Source organism: Poecilia reticulata, chromosome 22 (assembly GCF_904066995.2).
Source record: "Poecilia reticulata chromosome 22, P_reticulata-male-v2, whole genome shotgun sequence".
Taxonomy (NCBI): Eukaryota; Metazoa; Chordata; class Actinopteri; order Cyprinodontiformes; family Poeciliidae; genus Poecilia; species Poecilia reticulata.
This window is the reverse complement of record NC_088851.1, coordinates 12,352,420-12,372,502: the sequence shown is the minus strand read 5'-3', so window position 1 is coordinate 12,372,502 and position 20,083 is coordinate 12,352,420.

The following is a 20,083-nucleotide window of genomic DNA, read 5'->3' as shown; positions in this document are numbered from 1 at the left end:
TGTAGTGTCTTGGTTTACTTTCCAGTCCAAAACACAAAGAAATGGTGTCAAAAAGTATTCATTCCCATTTAGCCTTTTTTCACATATCGTCACATTACAAACAGAAACGTCTAGTTAGTTTATCAAGAGGCCAAGACAAGTTAGAGAATGATTGCACAGTGGAAGTGAAATTACACATGTATATATTTTTTTGAGTTTTTTTTCCCAAATAAAACTCTTGAAAGGCTCCCTGAGTATCAGCCACGTTTCACTGAGGTCACACCTGCTGATTTTTTAGTGTGTTACATCCTGAGGCTGAAATATTTGGGCTTTCTTCTCTGTAAAATAGTTCAAGCTTAGTCAGGTCGGATTGAAAGCATCTGGGTGCTTCCATTTTTATGAGTAGGATAAGTTCAATTAAATTGATGTCTGGATTTCAGCTGGGCCACTCCAACACATGAATACATTTTGAACTAATTGAGCGTTTAATGATATTTTTTTTTCTTGCCTCTCCTCCATGAAGACCAGATTTGAGGACTGAACGAAGGACCCGAGCTGTGAATTTCTCCAGCTCCCCCAGAGTTAACAAAACTCTGACTGATCATCTTCTTGCCCAGCATGTCAGCTTATGTATACGTACAGGTAGGTTATTTATCTGAAATACTGTATTTCAGATAAATAACTAAACAGTGCTTTATGAATCATTTAAAGCTTTTATTATTGTTTTGCAGCCTAACCTGACTTTAAACTTCTCCAGAACTTTCTCCAGTCCTCTGGTTGCTGTGTTCATTTGTCTTCATGAAGCTGTTTGTTCACCAATGTTCTCCAATAAACCTGCGAGGTGTTCACAGAACAGATGGACTCCATTTACTAACTCAGTGACTTCTGAAGGCTTCGCAGTGGATTTGATTTAGCAGTATCAGGGGAAAAAGTACAGATGTGCACCACACTTTCCAGATTTTTATAAATGTACCCACCCTACCCCCCCCACTTTAGAAGTATTGCACACATTGTGTTGGTCTGTCACACAAAATCCCAATAAAATACTTGAAGGTTTTTGATTGTAACGTGACAAAATCTGAAGAATATCAAAGGTTTTATTTACATTCTAATTCTGACTTAATATTTGTCACATGCAGCTGAGACGTTTTGAACATCTCACTTAAGCCATTGTTTGAAAGATGTTTTCAATAAACAATTACTTATTCTTAGTTAAACCTAAACATACATAGAAATTGCTGCATACAAGTCCTATATGGATCATAAATATGTGGATATAAATAAAAACTATATCCTTTTCAGTACTCTAGTTTCCACTGACTAAAACATAATTCAAGCCTCTGCCGCTGCATGTTTGGCACAGACTTTTGCAAGTCCTGCATCCTCATATAGATTAAAATAGTATCTGTGCATTCAACGCTTCTTTTTTTTTTTCAGCCAGGATTACCTAATTAAGTTCTTCAAAAACATGTACTCATTATAGATTGAATTCCTTTTGATAGTTAGAGGGTGCTTAATCAATTAATTGTGTTAATGAGCCATTAATGGTAGTGCGAGAGGAATTCTAATGAGCTCCCTTAATTAAATATTATCTCACTGTTTAATCAATGCGTTTAATTATTCACATGATTTTTTTTTTTTTGTGGAATCAATTTGGTCCCAGGGTCGCGGGAGCAAAATGCTGATTGTGAGCTCCCTGGCTGATTCATCATAGAATTGGTCATTCAGTGCAAAATCCTCCTTTAATCACATAGAGAATTAGCTGTTTGGCTCAGATCCATGTGTTTTTATGTGAGCGAGTAATTCTGATCATTTCGATATCAATTCTAATTGACCTCGAGTCACAGTTTACATCTGTCTGAGGGACATGTTTTAATTAAGGATATGAAGAGTTGCAATTACCTCGCCGTGGTCTCAGAAGGCCTTTGCCATTAACGGAGATAAATTGTAGGATTCCACATATTTTTGTTCTATTATCAGACAATCCACCTGTTATTTTGTTATTATTCGGGCCGCGGCGTTGAGCCGCAGTCAGTCTGCCGTTTGTTTTTTTCCATGATCTCACATAAGGGAAAATTTTGAAGGTTACTAATAGGGAGCTAATATTTGTAGCCAGATTTGCCTTTGTGTTCACAGTGTTACGTTTTCTTTTTGGAGGCAACGCTGCTGTCAAGCAAAGCGTGTATTTTTGGTCAATTTAATCACCGGGTTTCTTTGTATCTTGAGTTCCTGAACCTCTGCTCTTCCTCTCCTCCCTCCTTCCTCTAGCTTCTCCACAGCAAACTGGAAGACCTCAGTCATCATCCTCATTTTAGCTCAAATTTGGTGGGATCAAAGGTGGCCAGCTGGGCGGGGGCGGGGAGCAGATGGTTGCGTGCTCAGGGGGACTATGCAAAGGCCCTTCAGGTTTTAACACCTCCTCTCCCCTGGGTGCCCGGGTGGGGGGGATCCGGCTCGGGGAACCTACCTGAGCTCAGTGGCATGACCAGCAGGCTTCCAATGCACCACCCCCTGCGCCGCTCACATATGGCGCCAGCCATGGGGTCCTTGAGCTGGGGTTCTGACCTGAGGAAAATAAACTGAGGAAGGGCAGCGGAAGGTAAGCCTCACTCATTAGGATGAGTGCACGAGAATGAATCTATTCATTAGCTAACCCAGCCTGAACATATTTGAGAAAAGACCTTGGTGTGTAGTTTGCAAAAAGTTCAACATGATTCTAAAATAAATCACAGGAAATCTTCAGAAATATATAAGATGTTTTAATTTGTTCAGGTGACAGATTTGCATATAGACCCTACTGTTGTAGGGTCTACAACGACTGGGCCATGGCTGGTTACAAAAGAGGTGCCGGGCAGATTAATCCCTTGCCAAATCAACTCCGCATCAGCAGTCTTACAGTTTAATGAAAAGAGCCTGCTGAGAATGCAGAGCGGTACTTGTGGCCTGGGATTATGACTCTCAGACTTGCTGGCCTTGTGAACACAAATGTAGCGTCTTGAATTGAATTTGCAGAAGAAATAAGTTCTGTGAAAGGAGGTGGGTGGATTCATGTACTGACCAGTGTTTTTTTTTCTTCTTTTTCTTTTGAGGATGACTATTTTTCCATAAATCCATCTTAAGCAGTCACATTCTCCTCGTGGTTAATAGGATCATGATGGGAATAATCTTTACAAATCTGACAGAAAAAACTCATGTCCCGGCCTTCAACTTCTCTCTGTTCGGTAAATGAACAATTTCAAGAGTCTTTCCTGTGGGACAAAGGGGGGAAAGGCCCACACTGGCTACGAGTCAAAAAAGCAAGAGGAAAAACATTTTCATTTTCTCAGGAGACAGTGTGGCCTTATTACTGAAACCATACCAGATGCAAGTGGAGGTGATTAGTAGCCTACAGTACAACCGTTTAAATTTAGAAGTAAAGACTGCAACAAAATTTACAGACGCCACTGAAACCAGTTTTATTTGGGCGGTGTTTTGCAAAGCATTGATCTTCTACAGTAGTTGCCCGGCAAACACTGAAAATAAAACCAGCTTAATTGTTAGGGGTAACCAAAGCTTAACTGGAACCTGAACAAGCATTTGTTTTGTTTTCATCTTGGAGAGAGCTGAAACACTGATTAAATTGAAAACTTTCAAAGCAAAGTGCAAAGTTTATGAAGCAGAAGAAGAAGATTTGTCGATTTTGTTACCACATGATTAGCTGGAGTCATGTTGAAATAGGAGCTAGAATTAGACCAACATCTTAGCATTTTTAGCTTATTTTATTTTTAATTGAGGTAGATATAAGGCTAACTCCATTTGGGATTATTTACAGCAAATGTCATTTGTTTATTCATCCTTAATATGAACACATTTGATTATTATTTCACTATGATGAACTGGTGACCTTGTGCCACTCCTGTCCCATGTTGACCATTGGAAAGAGGCACCAACCCCTCATAACAGTGCATTCATAAGTGAATATAGACAATGGATGGATAGATAGATGATCAATAATTTACAATACTAATCACCTTAGTTATAGTAATGTTTAAGATAAAATATAAATTTGATTACTACTGAAGCTTTTGAAAATATATTTTGTTCTTTACTATTCTGTCATACCATTTCAATGAATTATATATTATACAAAATATGCCAAGTAAAAAAAACCCCATATATAAATATAGTGTAAATATAATGAAGATATAACATAAATAAGGTGGGTTTCATGACGTTTATTCCCATTTCCAAGACAATGGATGAGTTCACTATTTGAGCCGTATCTGAGCTCCACATCTTAACAAAACTTCTGGGCCCGTTGCATGTCTGGACAAAGGTGCTATCCAACACCCATTTATCTCACAACATCACAGTGATAACATGGATTTGATTTAGCTGGCATGTGTCTTTTTTTCTTCTTCCTATACTGTTTTCTGTGTGTGTTGCAGGTCTGTGAGTGACCTATTGTGGCCAGACGCCTGCCCACAGGCTCCCTGTCTGCCTGATGAATCAGTGTCTTCTAGGTGTCTTTGAAGACATCTATTGTAGGTCTTTGTTCAGCAGTCTTAAGCATCCTGTCGTGTGTCTCCTTCAGTACACGAAACATAAAATAAATCCCCAATGAATGGCCCTGGACAGTATCCCAACAACCATCTCCTCCAGCTGACCAGAGGGGGAAAAAGTGTCTATTCTTCTAGCAAATGGAATTTTAGCAGTAGAGAAAAACAAAACAAAAAAAACAATCAACAATCTCCCCCCATGAAAACTTGTTTTATTTCTTATTTATTTATTTTTATTCAGCCTTATCTTCACTCAGTTTATTTGATTTCTCTCTTATTTGTGATGTCACTCCTGCTATCATTCATGCGCTGCATGGTCTGTCAGGGCAGATTAGATGCAGGGGCTCGTGCCTTGACAGCCATCGTACAGTATCAATAGTGTGACGGCTGAGGAGCTACCCATCTTCACATCTTCTGTGTGTGCAGAGACAATTGAAAAGAGGAAGCGTCACAAACCTGACACCCAAGTCACTTCAAGGAATCCCTTTCAAGAAGAAACAAAACCTCACCTGACAAAGCAAAGCTAGTCCAGGACAAGAGTAAATAGCATCAAACACCAAGGGTCTTTCCACTTTGAACAAAAGGAAACTTAACCATTGGAGTGAAGTAATATTCAGAAAGTGAAACTGATTGTTTCATTTAAAGTTCTGTTTTGGTAAATGTGTTTTGACTTGAGGCTGGTGGTCTAATGTACCTTTGGCTTTTCGAAAAGTTGAGTTTGTTGAAAGACGAGTCTTTTCATGTCGGGGGTCTAATGCATGCCGGCGCACATGCAGAGCTCGTAATGCAGCACAGGATTTGTTTTTTCAGCGATGTCTGCTCCTAAAATTTCTCAAAGTTTGTCCGAATGTAGTCATTTCCTCTAGCATGGAGCTACTCATTAACCCCAATTACTCCTCTAAGAGGCTATCAAAATGATTTTTTTCTTCCCACTGTTCTAAAATTTCCAGCGGGTCTCCTCATCAACCAGTTTAATCTGGATCAGTTCGACTGGGATGTGAGCCAAGTGACAAAAAAAAGAAAAAAAAAAGTCTAACATAAGGTTAATTACATTGAATTCTTTCTTCAAGTAATTCCTCACTTTTTAATGCCTTTCTTGTAACTTTTCATAAGCTGATTCTTTAGTAAATGCAGCATTAAAAGTTGACCGTTGCATATCTGGGTGACAGATTAGTTCATTTGTGACCAAGTGACTTCTGGGGATCATGTCCGTGCTAAAAACCGAGAGACAAAAAGACTATTGTCAATTTTCCACTTTTCTATGGTTTTGTATGCAAATTCGTGTAACTGACATTTAATTTGGCTCTACTGGTTGCAATTACTCTAAATCTAAAGATGAAAACCCCTCTACAGTACAGAAAGCTACAGGAAAAAGAGCTAAAAAAAAAAAAATTTACCAAGAAGAAACAAACAGAGATGGAACGTGAAAATGGGAAAAAATCCCAGGGTGATTACAAGATCAGCACGCCATGGTACAATTACTATCACTTTGAATTTGAAATGGCCATTTAAAGGGCAGCAGAGCATCCTGGAAAATTAAACTGGAGCCTAATTAGCACACTCCAACCTGACAACGGAGCAGCTTTCTGCCTGGCTGAGCAGAGCAGTCAAGCAGGAGGTAGTGAGTGACTGAAAGACCGCGGAGGCCCTGTCGCTCCTGCTCCGAACCGATCACACACCCAACTGTGAGACGCACGCAGACACACATGCACATGCATTTTTATTACAATCACTAGTGATTTTGGCTTCCAGAGCGGGTTGCAATCTTATTTTTTCAGGAAAGTGGAAAGATTCATTTCTTTTATTCATGTAACTAAAGAATTACCTGTCATGATGATTTAGATCATTTCTGGGCTGATCAGAAAACAAAAAATGACGTGGCAATAAATTTCTATGAAGTTGTTGTGTTATTATTCCAGAGTCATCAATGTGGAAAAACATAATTTTAATAGACAGCTTAGGACTTCTGAGTGACGCTCTACTAAAAGTTCAAAAAGTTGAAAATAAAGGCAGAGTGAAAATGGACAAAATAGCTGACATAAACCACTATAACTTTTTAATGCCACTTTATTTTTACCACACAAGTTTCTCTGGCCAGAAACATTTTACATGTCACCTTTATAGTATTTGTTTCAGATAGGAAGATTATAGATGACCCACTCCCTCCGACCTCCATTTTCTGTGTAAATAATCATTGGTTTCTGTGAAAATCACCACGTACTAGCAGCAGGCTTAATGAGTCATACCCTAAAGCGCTGTGACAGTTTTGAGATTGAAGTTTCCTTAAGATGCTGCAAACCTTGGTATCAATACCAATAATATTTCTAATAGTACTTCTTCAGTCTGTAGGTCCAGCTACTCTGGATTTACGCAAAACAAAAAAAGTTCCTATTTACTATATTATTAAATGCTTATAGCATTTAGCAAACCCGCATCTCAAAACTCTAGAACTATCACTTTCTTGTCTTTCATTTTTGGAAGGTAAGAAATTTGTGTCCAAATTCCTTCATAAGGAAATTCAAAGTTCCTCAGATTATAGAATTTTTTGACTAAAATGAAAACATTCAGGACAGGCTTATTTATCTTTCTGATCCCTGTGAAGAAAATATACCCGGCCGGGAGTCGGAATGTTCTTTTGTTTTTTTAACGCCATAAAGAAGGGATTTATATATCTATTCAGTAGACATCAGAAAGTCACAACTTATCATGAGATGCATTACTAAAATGTATGAGAATAAATGATTTAGTTGCTACGATGCATCTTTTACACCGACATGGTTTCTGTGTCCTTGTCTTGGCTGCAGCAGTTGAAACAGCCTATGACCTCAGCTGACTCACCGATAAAATAACTTTACCCTCAGCCGGCTGCAGCGCCGAGTGTCAGAAGGAGCCTTTAATCCTGTTGCAGTCTGGTTTGCCACGCCACAGGATTATTGTTCTTGACTTGACCAATCCACCTGCATCCCATCCTGAGGTCAACTCTCTGCTGCAGGTATATACCTGAACAGAGAATGAACTGTGAAGTTACCCAATCATATTTCCACCCCCCCCACTAACTTGTCACTTTTTTAATCACACTATGAGAACATGTTTTTTTTTTTTTTTTGTTGAAGAGCTTTTCTTTTTTTTTGCTAAAACTTTTGACCGTTCAAGTTGGTGAAAAGTGACATTGCAAAAATCCTGCCGGAGGGGTTGAAAAGTGCTGAGGGGAGGTAAATCAAGACACTGTCAAGACTGCTCTGCCTCTGCGTTCATGTGTGTGTGAGCGTGTTTCACCTGTGTCTCGACTGAGCCTGGGGGTCTTAGCTGAGGTCTGGTCAAAGACAATGAGAGTCCAATAGCTCCATCTGACGCAGAGGACAACAGCTCAAGTTTGACCTCCTTTGAAAACTTTTCCTGGAGTATAGTAATCTCTTGAGTTTGGAGCAAAACATGCATTAAAATGGCTTCACAAACACATAATTAGACAAAATGACATCAGTAGAACGCCATGTTTACCGCTGTTGTAATGCTCTGCTCCTTATATTGGTTGCAGCTGAGGACCAGGGTGATTTCCTCTAGGCAGATCAATTCAAACCTGTTCTGGAGACCTACGCAACCTCTCCATTCTACGGACATGCAGCACAGGTATTGTTTAAAGGCTCAGCTAATTTGATTTGAGTCAAATATGGGGCTCGGTTACTGGCCGTTTGCTTGGATTTAATTAACCCAAATTGTGTTATTGTGTTGGACGACAAAGGAAATTCTGTGCAGGAACCTCATTGTCAGATCATTGTTTCTCGTCTGATTCAGCCCAGTCAAAGGTTGGCAAAGACCGAGCAGCTGTCAATAACCACGGCAGCAGAATACAAAGGCATCAAGTTACAGGTAATGGAGGGTAAGTATTAAATCTATAGAAAGAGGCAATGTGTCGATTGTGTTTTAGGATGTATCTCAATAATTTTAATTGGTAAAAAGGTGCAGGAAAATTTGTGTTTTAAGAGAAAAATGTGAAATAAATAAGAGAAAATATTCTGACTTGTTCACAGTTTAATCCATTTGTGTAACATATTAATATCCCACCCTAATCTATAGTTATCAATGTCAAATGTGAGTTTCTTTTTTCTTTTTTTTTTTTTTACCACACTCTTAACTCAGAGAAAATCCCGGAACTTTAACATATTAACCTTGATGAAAATATCTCCTACCAAGAACTAATTTCTCACATAAGGTTCCAAACTTGTAGAACCTTAAATACTGGAAAAAGTGCAAATTCACTTGCAAAGTTTTACACCTTAATTTTGAAAGTAAACTACTCATGTAAAATATTTCTCAAAATTCCTACATTTGAAGGACCATTCAAGCCAACATATCTTTTACTATGTATTCACCAGGGGTGTAACTGTATTTTACAGGGTTTTTCTGGGACATTTATTTGCATTCAGCACCAAAAGCCCCCCAGTGTTGTTTCCAGTGATCGGCAACTTCATAAGTAGCACAAGAAGAGAGCAAGGACTTCCTGGCATTAGTAATGTCTGCTAAGCAGGAACATTAGAGTCTCATAAACTACAGTGACAATGGAGATAGAAAGGTGGACTGAGTTAATGTCTGATGTCAATGTTTTTTAACAGCCATAGGATATGTAGCTTGCTCTACACTAAATCTATTTACTGACCTGAAATGAAATCAAGCTAAATATAGAGAAAATGGTCTACAGTGTGAAACCCAGGTTCCTATAGCGTTCATCCAGCCCCAAATGTAACAGGAGATTCACAGGAAACACACACTGATACAGTGTCGAAGAAAATCCATCTATTATCTCTTTTTTTGACAGACTAGAACATGCTAATAAGATCAAATTATTGTCAGAGAATGGCACTGTTGAATAAAGTGAAAACAACGTTTCACATTTTTGCGTTTTTTCAAAAGTTCAGCAGTTATTTAATTCAAAGTAGGAGAGCAGTTCCTGGAGATTTCAAACTTACATGACATAAATATCATTGGATTTCATAAAGTCTCATTTCAGCTCACTCTTCTCTTAATGCTTTTCTTTAATCTGGAGGAACTCTATATATTTTTTTCTTCTTCCAGTGGCACACACTGTAATTGACAAAGCCTGGCTGCACTTTGCCAAAGTGCATTGAGCTGCTGTCTGGTTGAAGAATACAAATTCATCCTGAAACCGGAGGTGCTCGACAAACTGCTGCCAATTATCCGAAGCCCTGTAAATGATAACTTTGTGGCCACTCATGCATAAAACAAGGAGATGAAGATGAATCTCGCTCTCCGCCGTCATCTCATCCAGCGTAATTGACAAGCTCTCACTCGCTGTTCAATTTAGAAGATTACAAATATGAGCTCAATCTCAAACACCAAGTCCTCCTGCTCTAATCGTATGCAGAACCAGTCGCAAATTAATCTACATATTTTAATAAGGTGCCAGTACCGGGGAACATTTGAGAAGACATTTAACGGATTATCATCCGCCATCCCCCGAGTTCTGAAATTGAATAAATATATCTCATATAAATACATAGGAGCCACAGCTGATAGTGGGGAGATTTTCTCTTTCCAACTATCCTTGTCTCTCTTCCCCCTGCTTCTCTCGCGGATGAGAATGTGGACGGGACTTTCAGAGGCTTTTACTTCACTTGTGGACCGGAGTTTCACGCTCAGACCGATTACGACTCCTAAGCACTTATTGAACAGAGAATATGCAATTTTCTAGGCCTGCTAATGCCGGCAGCTCCTGGGTTTCCAACCTCCAATCTTAATGAGAACGGGAATGAAAGATGACGGCTTTCTTAAAGAATTAAACCTACAACGGAGATGAAGGAGTCTTTTGAGTGAGTCTAAAAATAGCCATAAAAAAACCCCCACTATATTTGCTTAATAAAGCTCGCAGACTATTTGAAAGGGAAACCAACGTTTCTCGGTTGTTAAACCTCGTTGAAGAAACTGATTGACAGAGCTTTACGCCCTAATTCCATTCATTTTTTTTAACTATTATTATTATTATTATTATTATTATTATTATTATTATTATTATTATTATTATTATTCTGGGCTCTAGTGTTTTGTGACTATCCCATAATAAACGATATAAAAATCTTCCAGTCCAGTATGGTACTTCATCACAAGCATGGTTTGCTTCACCATGGCAACAAAAGGACACTAAAAAGTAAAGACACTCAACCATACAGAGTGTATTTTGCATTAGTAATCACAAAAAGGAGCAGTTTGATATTAAGCTAGGAATATTACTGGTTTGGTTTTCCATTAAAGATGAAAGAAGTAACCAGAAACGTAAGGAATTAGTTTTGGTACTGAGAGCTAATCGAGTAATGGTAGAAAAACTGAACAAAAAGTCAATCTGAAGTAAACTGAGAATGACTTCCCTGCAAAAATCCAGCAACTACAGCCCATATATTATATTATATTATATTATATTATATTATATTATATTATATTATATTATATTATATTATATTATATTATATTATAACACAATGCCAATTGTTAAAAGTTTACTTACTGAAGAAAGCCAAACCAATTCACATTTTTGACTTCAGCAATTCCTTCATCCTGAGACCTTAGTTCTCCAGTCTGATGTCACACAAAAACATTAAACATACATCATAGTGATCATCACCCAGTGAGAAAACTATGCATTATTACTTAATTGTCATTTTCTTGACACACAGGTCTAAAAAAAGATACAAAGGCACTTCTGTAAAAACTATGGAAAGTGGGTTTCTGAAAATGTATCTGCCAGCAAAAGGTTAATTAAAATTAACCTTTAAAATCAACAATGCCCAGTGATAAAAATTAGTTTCAAATCTTTTTGTATTGATTCCTGCTGTAGGAGGACCACAGATAAGCACATTAAAATGATGGGTATATTACTTAAATAAGACTAGTCTGTTTGCCGTAGTACATTTGTATTTAGCTTTTAACAACAAACAGGAAATTATGTGATACAATATTTGAATTTCTTAGCAAAAATAACTTAAACAGCATCTACATGTTAAGAAATCTAAACAAAATGAAACACAAGCTGTTGTTGAGGCACAAAAACATGCCTGTTTTAATCAATAAATACCACAAAATAAAGGCCTCCTCATTTCAAATAAACTGCCAGTGAAAGTCCTTAAGTAGCAGTTCAAACGATTATAAATAAGCTTGTTTCCCTCACCTTTGCTCAAAGCCAGATGGCCTATAGCCCAATTACACTCTTGAGGGTCACTTTTAGTGTCTGAAGGCAGTGCTTAATCAGACTTTACAATGTGTATCATTATAGCTTGCTATAAAAGCTGGCAGCCAGGATGAGACAGTGAAAGCAAGAAGAATCCACACACACTGATTAGCTAGTCTAATAACTTTAGAAACTAAATTATCACCTCATGCCTGCGATACATTATGCTTATATCCTATAACGCCATCATTTGATGAAATTAACTTTTTACATCTCTACGAAAGCGTCATTTTCTGACGTTCCCGTACCTCAGGACTGATACGAACAGATTGTCTGCAGGTATACTGCACCAGTCATTTGCCATTTGAAAGAATGTCTCTGGTGCTGTGCTACATCCTGGCTGAGTAAGACACTGCATGTCAGTGGTGATTGACATTTTCCAGCTCTGTCAGCTGTGGGAACACTGCAGGAAAAGATAAGGACGTCTATCTATGAAGTCCAAAAAGGCCGCCTGGGGTCGCATAAAGGTTTCCTCTACCCATAAAAATGTCTGCATCTCGTTAGCCTACACTTATTTTGTTACTGAAACTACTATAGTAGTGAAATAAAAACAACCAAAACATTTTAGATTAGATTGCAGAACGTTATGTTTAGTTATTTCAAATTGTATAGTCTCCATAACAATAGCCTCCAGTATGGCATCTTGTGGGTTTCTTAGGTTTTGTTTTAATGAGCATTTTTTAAAAACTTTTTATCCTAGCTGTTCAGTACTTCTTCATTCCAATTGGACCATAACCGACTTAGTAACTTTAAAAAAAGATGCATGAAGTGGGACGGTGAAGTATGTCTGCAATCCAGCCAGAAAAGCCAATCTAACCAAAGCTAAAGCAGTGGTCTAACATCAAAGAAGTCCATCTGTCATTGTATCCTGTTCCGAACCTAGTTAATACTGATGAACATTAAAGTATTTGATCAACTTAACAATGTTTGGACTGAAATTCAGTCATTTCAATCCAACACGTTGAAGACAGCTTTTTGTGCAAACCTCTGCTTTTGTGTGATTATCTTTTCAAAAACAAGGATTAAATTCAAAGATAGTTACATAAATTGTTGTACCAAATGCAAAAAAGTAAAGGTATCAATGAGTTCATGGGAAGACAAAATCCTGGCAAAAAATACAAACAAAAAACAGATCTTATGCTGATATGCATGTGTGTAAAATAAAAAAGGAAAAGCAGTTGACTGCTTCTGTAGATCACAAAAACTATTTTCTATGTACAAAAATTTTTGATCTTAGAGTGTGCAGCATTCATTCGCTGATCCCCTTCTCTTTCCTCCTCTTGCTGTAGTGTCAGGGTATTTTGACTTGCATACTTTGTCTCTGGACTCAGTTCTCTGACAGCTGTGTGAACGTGGCCACATTCAAATCAGAACTTAAACAGTACTGATTACCTCAGCTTTCCTGTAAATACCCCAAATTATTTTATCAGCTCATTCCTATGAACTTTTTAAATTGTACCTTTACTACTTATGGTATGTTTGTCTTTAATTGATTATTTACCTTTTATAACAGAATGTCTTGTGCACATACAGTGGCACAAAAAGTGGGTATGCAACGCATGCATCGCATAGGGGCGCAGCACCAGAGGGGGCATCAAAACCCTGTCTGGAGGGGGCGGAGCGCCGATGATGTCTTCGCATACACTTCAGCGCGCCCTTACGCTCCTTCACCCTGACGTACCTTTCTTCAGGGGTTGGGGGGGGCAGGGCGCCAATTTATGTTTTCGCATACACCTGAATAATGTGTAGTTGCGCCCCTGTGCACATATAGTGCTGCCTGAATACATCCTGGATTATCCTGTGACTTTCACCAATAAAGTTCATTAGTCCCTTTAGCTTAACATTTTCATTATTAAATCAGACATGTAGAAGTTTCTAGATCTTCTAATTACATTTTCTACGTAGTTAAACTGCCTTAAACCTTCACAAGATAAACTATAATTGACTTGGGGAGGCCAGGCACTTTATGAATTGAATCTTCTCACAGCGTGCATTACAATAATTGTCTTAGCAGATTTAACTACTCTCTTCTTTTATCTTCTGAAATCTCCTTATTTGGCTTTATAACTCAGCAAACAGAAAACCTTGCCCTGCAGGGGGTCATGGCACAGGTGGTGGATGGGAGGCACTTAAAGTACGTTGCCATTAAGTCTCTTTAACATATGCAGTCTGGACACAAGATCTTTTGTCAGAGGCTGTTTGAGTGTGTTCTCGTTACTAATGTCATTAGCCAAACATTAACATATTGCCGGTTACAGTAAAGAGGCTTGGTGGCCCTTTTGAGAGGCTTCTGGATGGTGGAATGCGCTTTATCTAAAACTACACGGAGTCATCTTGGGTCAAATGACTTAACTTAAGTCTAAGAGGATGGATTCAGTGAATAACAGGGTAAACATTCACACATAACCACATAGTGTAGTTTAGGTGTCACTAATAAAAAGCTTCTTGACTCTAATTTCTGGATGAGTATTTGCATGTCTGACTATGCTTTTTCAAGAGAAATGTTTTCTGAAATCAACTGTAATAAACTTACTGACCACTTTTTGTCTTATTGCAAAAAGTTCAAGTCACACATCAACAGCCTGTCTATGGATTTAGCAGTGTTACAAATGAAGCAAAATGTGTAAAATCTATTCCCACATGGACTAAAATATGGCACTGACACAGAAAATTAAAAAGGAACTGCTCTGGATCCATAAATGACCTTGTCTGCAAAAGAAAAGATGGGAATTTTAAAATAGTAAGTGGACCACTAGGGCATTTAAAGGAGAAACGAGACGGGGAAAAAGTTGGGGGGCGTAAAGGGTACGAGAGAAAGGATTGCCTATTATCCCAATCATTGAGCGGAATAATAGGACAACAAAAAGCCTGAATGTGCCCAAACCTCGCAGCCTGCCTGCCCGCTAGTTGAGTCTGATGTGGTTAAAAAGAGTTTGGCTAATCGACTAAGCTCTCGCCGTCCCCCACCCCAGTGACCCAGAACAGCCATCTTCCTCTCCCCGGGAGACCCCCGCAGAGCAAACACTACAGGGACATTAAACACTCATACACATTTTTAACCATTATCCTAAATGGCAAGGACTGTTCTTTTCTCCTTCCATAAGGTTTGAGCCATTGAATAAACTCAAATGATAATCCATCAATTTATTTCTACTTAGGTTGGTGAATAATGGCGCAATATCAGTCTTGAAGGGAGCATCGGGGAGTACAGATAAGTTCTTGAAAAATTGACGTCCGCTGCTTCTGCCGCTGTAGGATTTTTAAAACGGAAAAGAAAATTAGGATCTCAGGCACTTTGTGTTGCCTCTGCACGCTGCTTGGCTATTTGCTGAAGCTCCACTGAAACCCCCCTGTGAACACTCACACATGGCTGTTTGGCACTCGCATGGGCAGCGTGCCAAAGCCATTGTTAATAGAAATACTCAGAGGTTAGTGTTGCCCCAGAGGGAAATGATTTGAACTGTAGCCATATCTTAGCCACCTGTAACATGTGAACTGAGTTTGATCCCGTCCGTTTGAGTCGATTTCCCGTCCCAGAAGGGAACATTAGGCTCTATAGTAAAAGGATGGCAAAATCCATGTGTGTGATTTCCGTTAATTATGGCAACATTTCCACCTAACGATCTACAAAGTATTTTAGCAGTACAGGCTGCTTGATGTTCTGCATCATAAATTATTTAGAAAAGGGAAACAAGTCAGAATCACATGATGGGGATAGAAAAAAGAAAAAAATGAAAAACAACAAAACAAATAAGTCTATAAAAAAAGAGAGATAGGAACCCTGTCCCCCTCCAGCCTCTCGAGGAATAATAGAATATTTGCTTTCAAATAATTGTCAGATTTTGATGGTGAACAAAGATTATAGACATTTTGTCACCTGAAAAGGTAGGAAAGTGAAAGAAAACAGGCAAGAGCTGCTTTCTTCTCTTTCTTCTCAAGAGCTGCTCACAAACATTTCTTTTAAGAGTTTTCATTATTTCATTTATCATCTTAGGTTTTAATGGACACTAAAATAACCTTTTTGTTGAAAACAGAATATTATGGACTTATTAGCACTGAGGAGGATCCATATCAAACACCTGAAGAAGCAGAAAGAGGTTTGGTGATAGTGGTAATGGTGTTCTTTTTAGTTTGACGTCTTTTCTTAAATTTAAAGAAACTTTATCTGGTGTACAAAGGTCATAGAATAAAAAGAATTAAAAAAATAAAATAAAATCTAGACTCCTATACTACCAGCTGCTGCATGTCAGGCTAAGAAGTTAGTTTTGGCATTAATGGTGTACCGAACAGCAAAGAAAACTTCGGCCAGCTTTTGTCAAATTTGCTAATTCCCTAATGGGTTGAAGGCGGGGGAAACAAGCTGGCACGCTGTCTCCCTGTGTGAGGATGAGTGTGTGCATACAAGGTTGTGATTGCAAGGTGATTGGTAATTTACATCCGCTCATTTCTACCCTCTGCTTTTAATTCTGCCATTAGGACATTAAAGGCGCCGCTGCCAGAGGCCCCATTACTCCCTTACGGCGGGATGTTGGAATGAAACAGTGATATTATATAAATACCGTTGCACTTTTGACTTCAGGAAGCTACTTCCTGAGGTGCAACCCTTAGTCATTCAGGGAGCTGATTTACTGTAACATGCCAGGGGTGGACGTGCTTTTTCTGACACTTTATTTCGCCCCCTTCTCAGCTCCTTTCCTCCCCGCTCTCCTTCTCCTTCCCACCCTTCACAGACACTCAGGTTTCTCTTCTAATTTTAGGACTGGAAATCTCACTTTTTGACATGTCCTGGGGTTGATTTTCACCTCGACCACCGGCACAGCTGTCCGTCCGCGTGACGTCCAAAGGCGAGATGTTCTACTTTATTAAAATGTGTGAATATATATATATATATAAAATGAGAGCGCTGAGAAGAGTGAGATGCACGAAAAGAGATAATGGCAGAGACTGTTAACATACATCTGTCCAATTTGCCCATGCAGACACACAGCCTTGCACTACCGGAGGGGCTGAGGTGTGTTTGTTTGAATTAAAACTGGCCAGTGTGTGTGTTCTTAAGATACAAATCCTTAGAAGAAAGGATAGCGTTGTCTGAATCCATTCATCTGACAAACTTCTCCAGCAATCTGAGGTAAAGACAATAACAATTTACATGACAGAGAGAGAGAGAGAGAGAAAAAGGAAGAGAAAGAGGAAGCAGACTCCCCGCCAATCAAACTTGCTTTTGTGTACAGCGGAGCAGATAAAAAAAGAACCTGACTCTGAAATCAAAAGATTAAAACAAAAGCCCCCTTGTCGAGTGTCTGTAAAAGCACAGAGTCTACTTATTGTATAGAAAACAACCACAATTACATTTGTAGACTCACAGGGGCTGAGGGATAGAGGCAACAAAAAAAAAAAAAAAATGGGTCCAGGAGAGATGATTAATATTCATACTTTTATTCAGACACAGTCTCACCATCTCACAAGTTCCTGTCATCAGCTAAAGCCTGGTCACCAGAAAAAAACAAAAAAATTAAATAAAAGCTGTGTTTTTCTGGGGATAGAATCTCGAAAAGAACACATCCCGCTCGCTTTTTGTCTGGTCTCACATTTGATGAGGGAGCAACAGTAGTGTTTTAATTTAAATGTGAAATTCCCAGTTCTCTGAAGGAGAATGATGCTATTTCCCCCCTAGTGAGTCTTTGGAGAAATCCTCAGCTCCCCTGTGCCTCTGTAACTCCTAATTTATTTCAAGAGTGTGTGTGATTAGAACCCCCACCTCCCCAGCCCTTCCCAAATTACTGTATCACATAAAACGCTATAATTAAATTAATATTGGATGTAATAATTACTTTGTGGATTCTCATTTTTCATACACACAGCTGTTTTGTTGCCTGAACCATTAGCATTTGTCTGCTGCAATTAACAAAAGCTCTAATGAGATTTTCTCTTATGGATGTGTGTGTGTGTATGTGTGTGTGTATTTGAGCGTGAGTTCATGACGATCCCGGTGTGAATGCATGCGTGTGCGTGTGTGTGAGTGTGTGTGTTCGCAGTGCGTGATCTGGCTTCACGTAGTAAAGGGTTAGCGGCCATGCACCTCACATGCACCAAATATATATCAGCTCCGCATTTCATGACACGTTAAAAGGGTTTTGTCACCGCTGGATTTTTATGGGTATCTCAGGACAGAGTAATTTAGCCTCAATGAGAACATGAACTTTAAGAAAAAGGTGGAAAAGTTCTGACTTTTTAATGAATAAAGGTTGAAGAATCTCTGTGGCGCCAGGAAAGGTACATTACTCTCCATCCCAACTGTAATGTATTCCACTACTTGTGAAAAATAGCTACATTTGTCTAATGCATGTCATGGAACTGATTTAATTCTGAATGATGACCCGTTCCGGCACTTTCATTCACATTCTCACACTTACCAAGGACATGAGTCATTTTCTTTCAACTACAAGAGGTTGAGTTTTACATCGATATTTAGGATGAGTTAGGGAAACTGGCTCAGAGGAATCCTGAGTTTTATTTCCGCACGAGATACATTTCATTGCACATTTAAATGCAGCGCTGCTGAAAAGAATTCATTCCCTGTCAACTTTTCTACACGTTACTGCCGAATCCTCAATGTATTTTGTGGGGATTTTATGTGGCTCACCAACACAAAGTGAAGGAAATCAATGTGTTTGCAAAAAAATATTTTCAGTCAACGTCTGGAAAGTGCTCAACACATTTTATCAAAAATCTTTTGCAGCATTTTTGAAAAAGCTCAGTTTTAGTCTCATCCGACCAGGTGACACTTTGCATCCTGTTAAGCAGGCGCTTCCAACTCCGGTCTTTGAGAGCTACTGTCTCGCAAGTTTCAGAAGCATCCCTGTCCAACACATCTGAATCAGATAGATGGCTCATTACCAGCCCTCTGCAGAACTTGATAACTTGCTGTGGAACCAATTTAGGCATTTGATTCAGTTGTGCTGAAGCAGAGATGAGGCTAAAAGTTGCTCCATGGAGTGAAGTAGAAGAGATCTGCCCTAAAGTCTGACAAACGTGGGAAAAAAAAAATATTTTAGCTTGCTTTTAACAATAAGCAAGCTATAAGAACTTATAGAATTTATAAATGTCAGCTGCAAGACTGACATTCAGCTTCCATGCACCACAAATCTATCTGGAACACACTTCCAGAAAACTGCAAAACAGCTGAAACACTGAGTTCCTTTAAACCAAAACTAAAAACCCAGCTGTTCAGAGTTGCTTTTGAACATTAATAAATAGAATATTGATCAACATGAGACGTGTATTGATGATTTTGACGACGGCAAAATGTAATGTTTGTCACTGGTTTCTCAGTTGTTGACTGTATTCTGTTGTTTTAATGACTTTTTATCTTTGTGTTTCTAAGAGGTGAGGTGCTTTGAGCTGCCTTGTTGCTGAAATGTGCCAAACAATAAACTCGATTGACTGATTGATAATGACACCATCATAAAATATTAAGTCAAATGTTATGATCAATAACTCAGTACTTAAAAAGCATTTTTACCAAATATGTTTTTAACTCTTACTTGGGGAACTTCTTGGACTTTTTACTTTTACATGAGTAGAAATATATTGTAGTCCTCTCACTTGAGTGCTACGTTTGGTTACTCTACTCTCCTCTGGAGATAACTCTCCATTAACAAGTACAGCATGTGTGACTGCAGTGTATTTTGACTCTCAGATGAACCTCTCTTTTCTTCAAACAGGACAACAGTCTCCATCTCTCTGTCTATCTCCCTTCTTGTGTCTATAACAGGCGGACTCTTGCAGCAGTACTGTCACTGCGGATGAAAATGTCCCCTAGTTATCTGCCTGGGTAATTGCTGTCTTGTTTGGTTAGGAGATTAGAGGGCTGAAACTCTTTGTGTGGTCTTGCAGATTGAACAAACAGGCACCAGAGAGAAATCCTGTCCCAAAAAACCCCCGCAAGACTCACACTTGTCTGTGTGATACACGATGGTAAGCTAGATGGACTAGCACAGGTGATAATTGTAGTGGTTGGCGTGTTGACGGGAAACGTTAGGGCTTTAACAACGTAGCTTTTATTTAAAAGCTTTTCTGCTCTGCGATGTAATGTTTCCAGAAGTTTTTTTTTTTTTTTTTTTTTTTAAATCTGTAGACTAAGGAAGAGGTTTTGCACAATTCTGCTCCACAACACTGAGTCATAACACTTAGTAATTCTGCTCTGTCTTCGCAGAAAAGAAAAATAAAAAAACTGCATAATTAAGAAACCCATGTAGATTAGTACAGGGTCGGGATGCAAATATTGCTGCTACGGCTGGTACAACGTAGTGAAGTTCTAAACTTTCAGTCC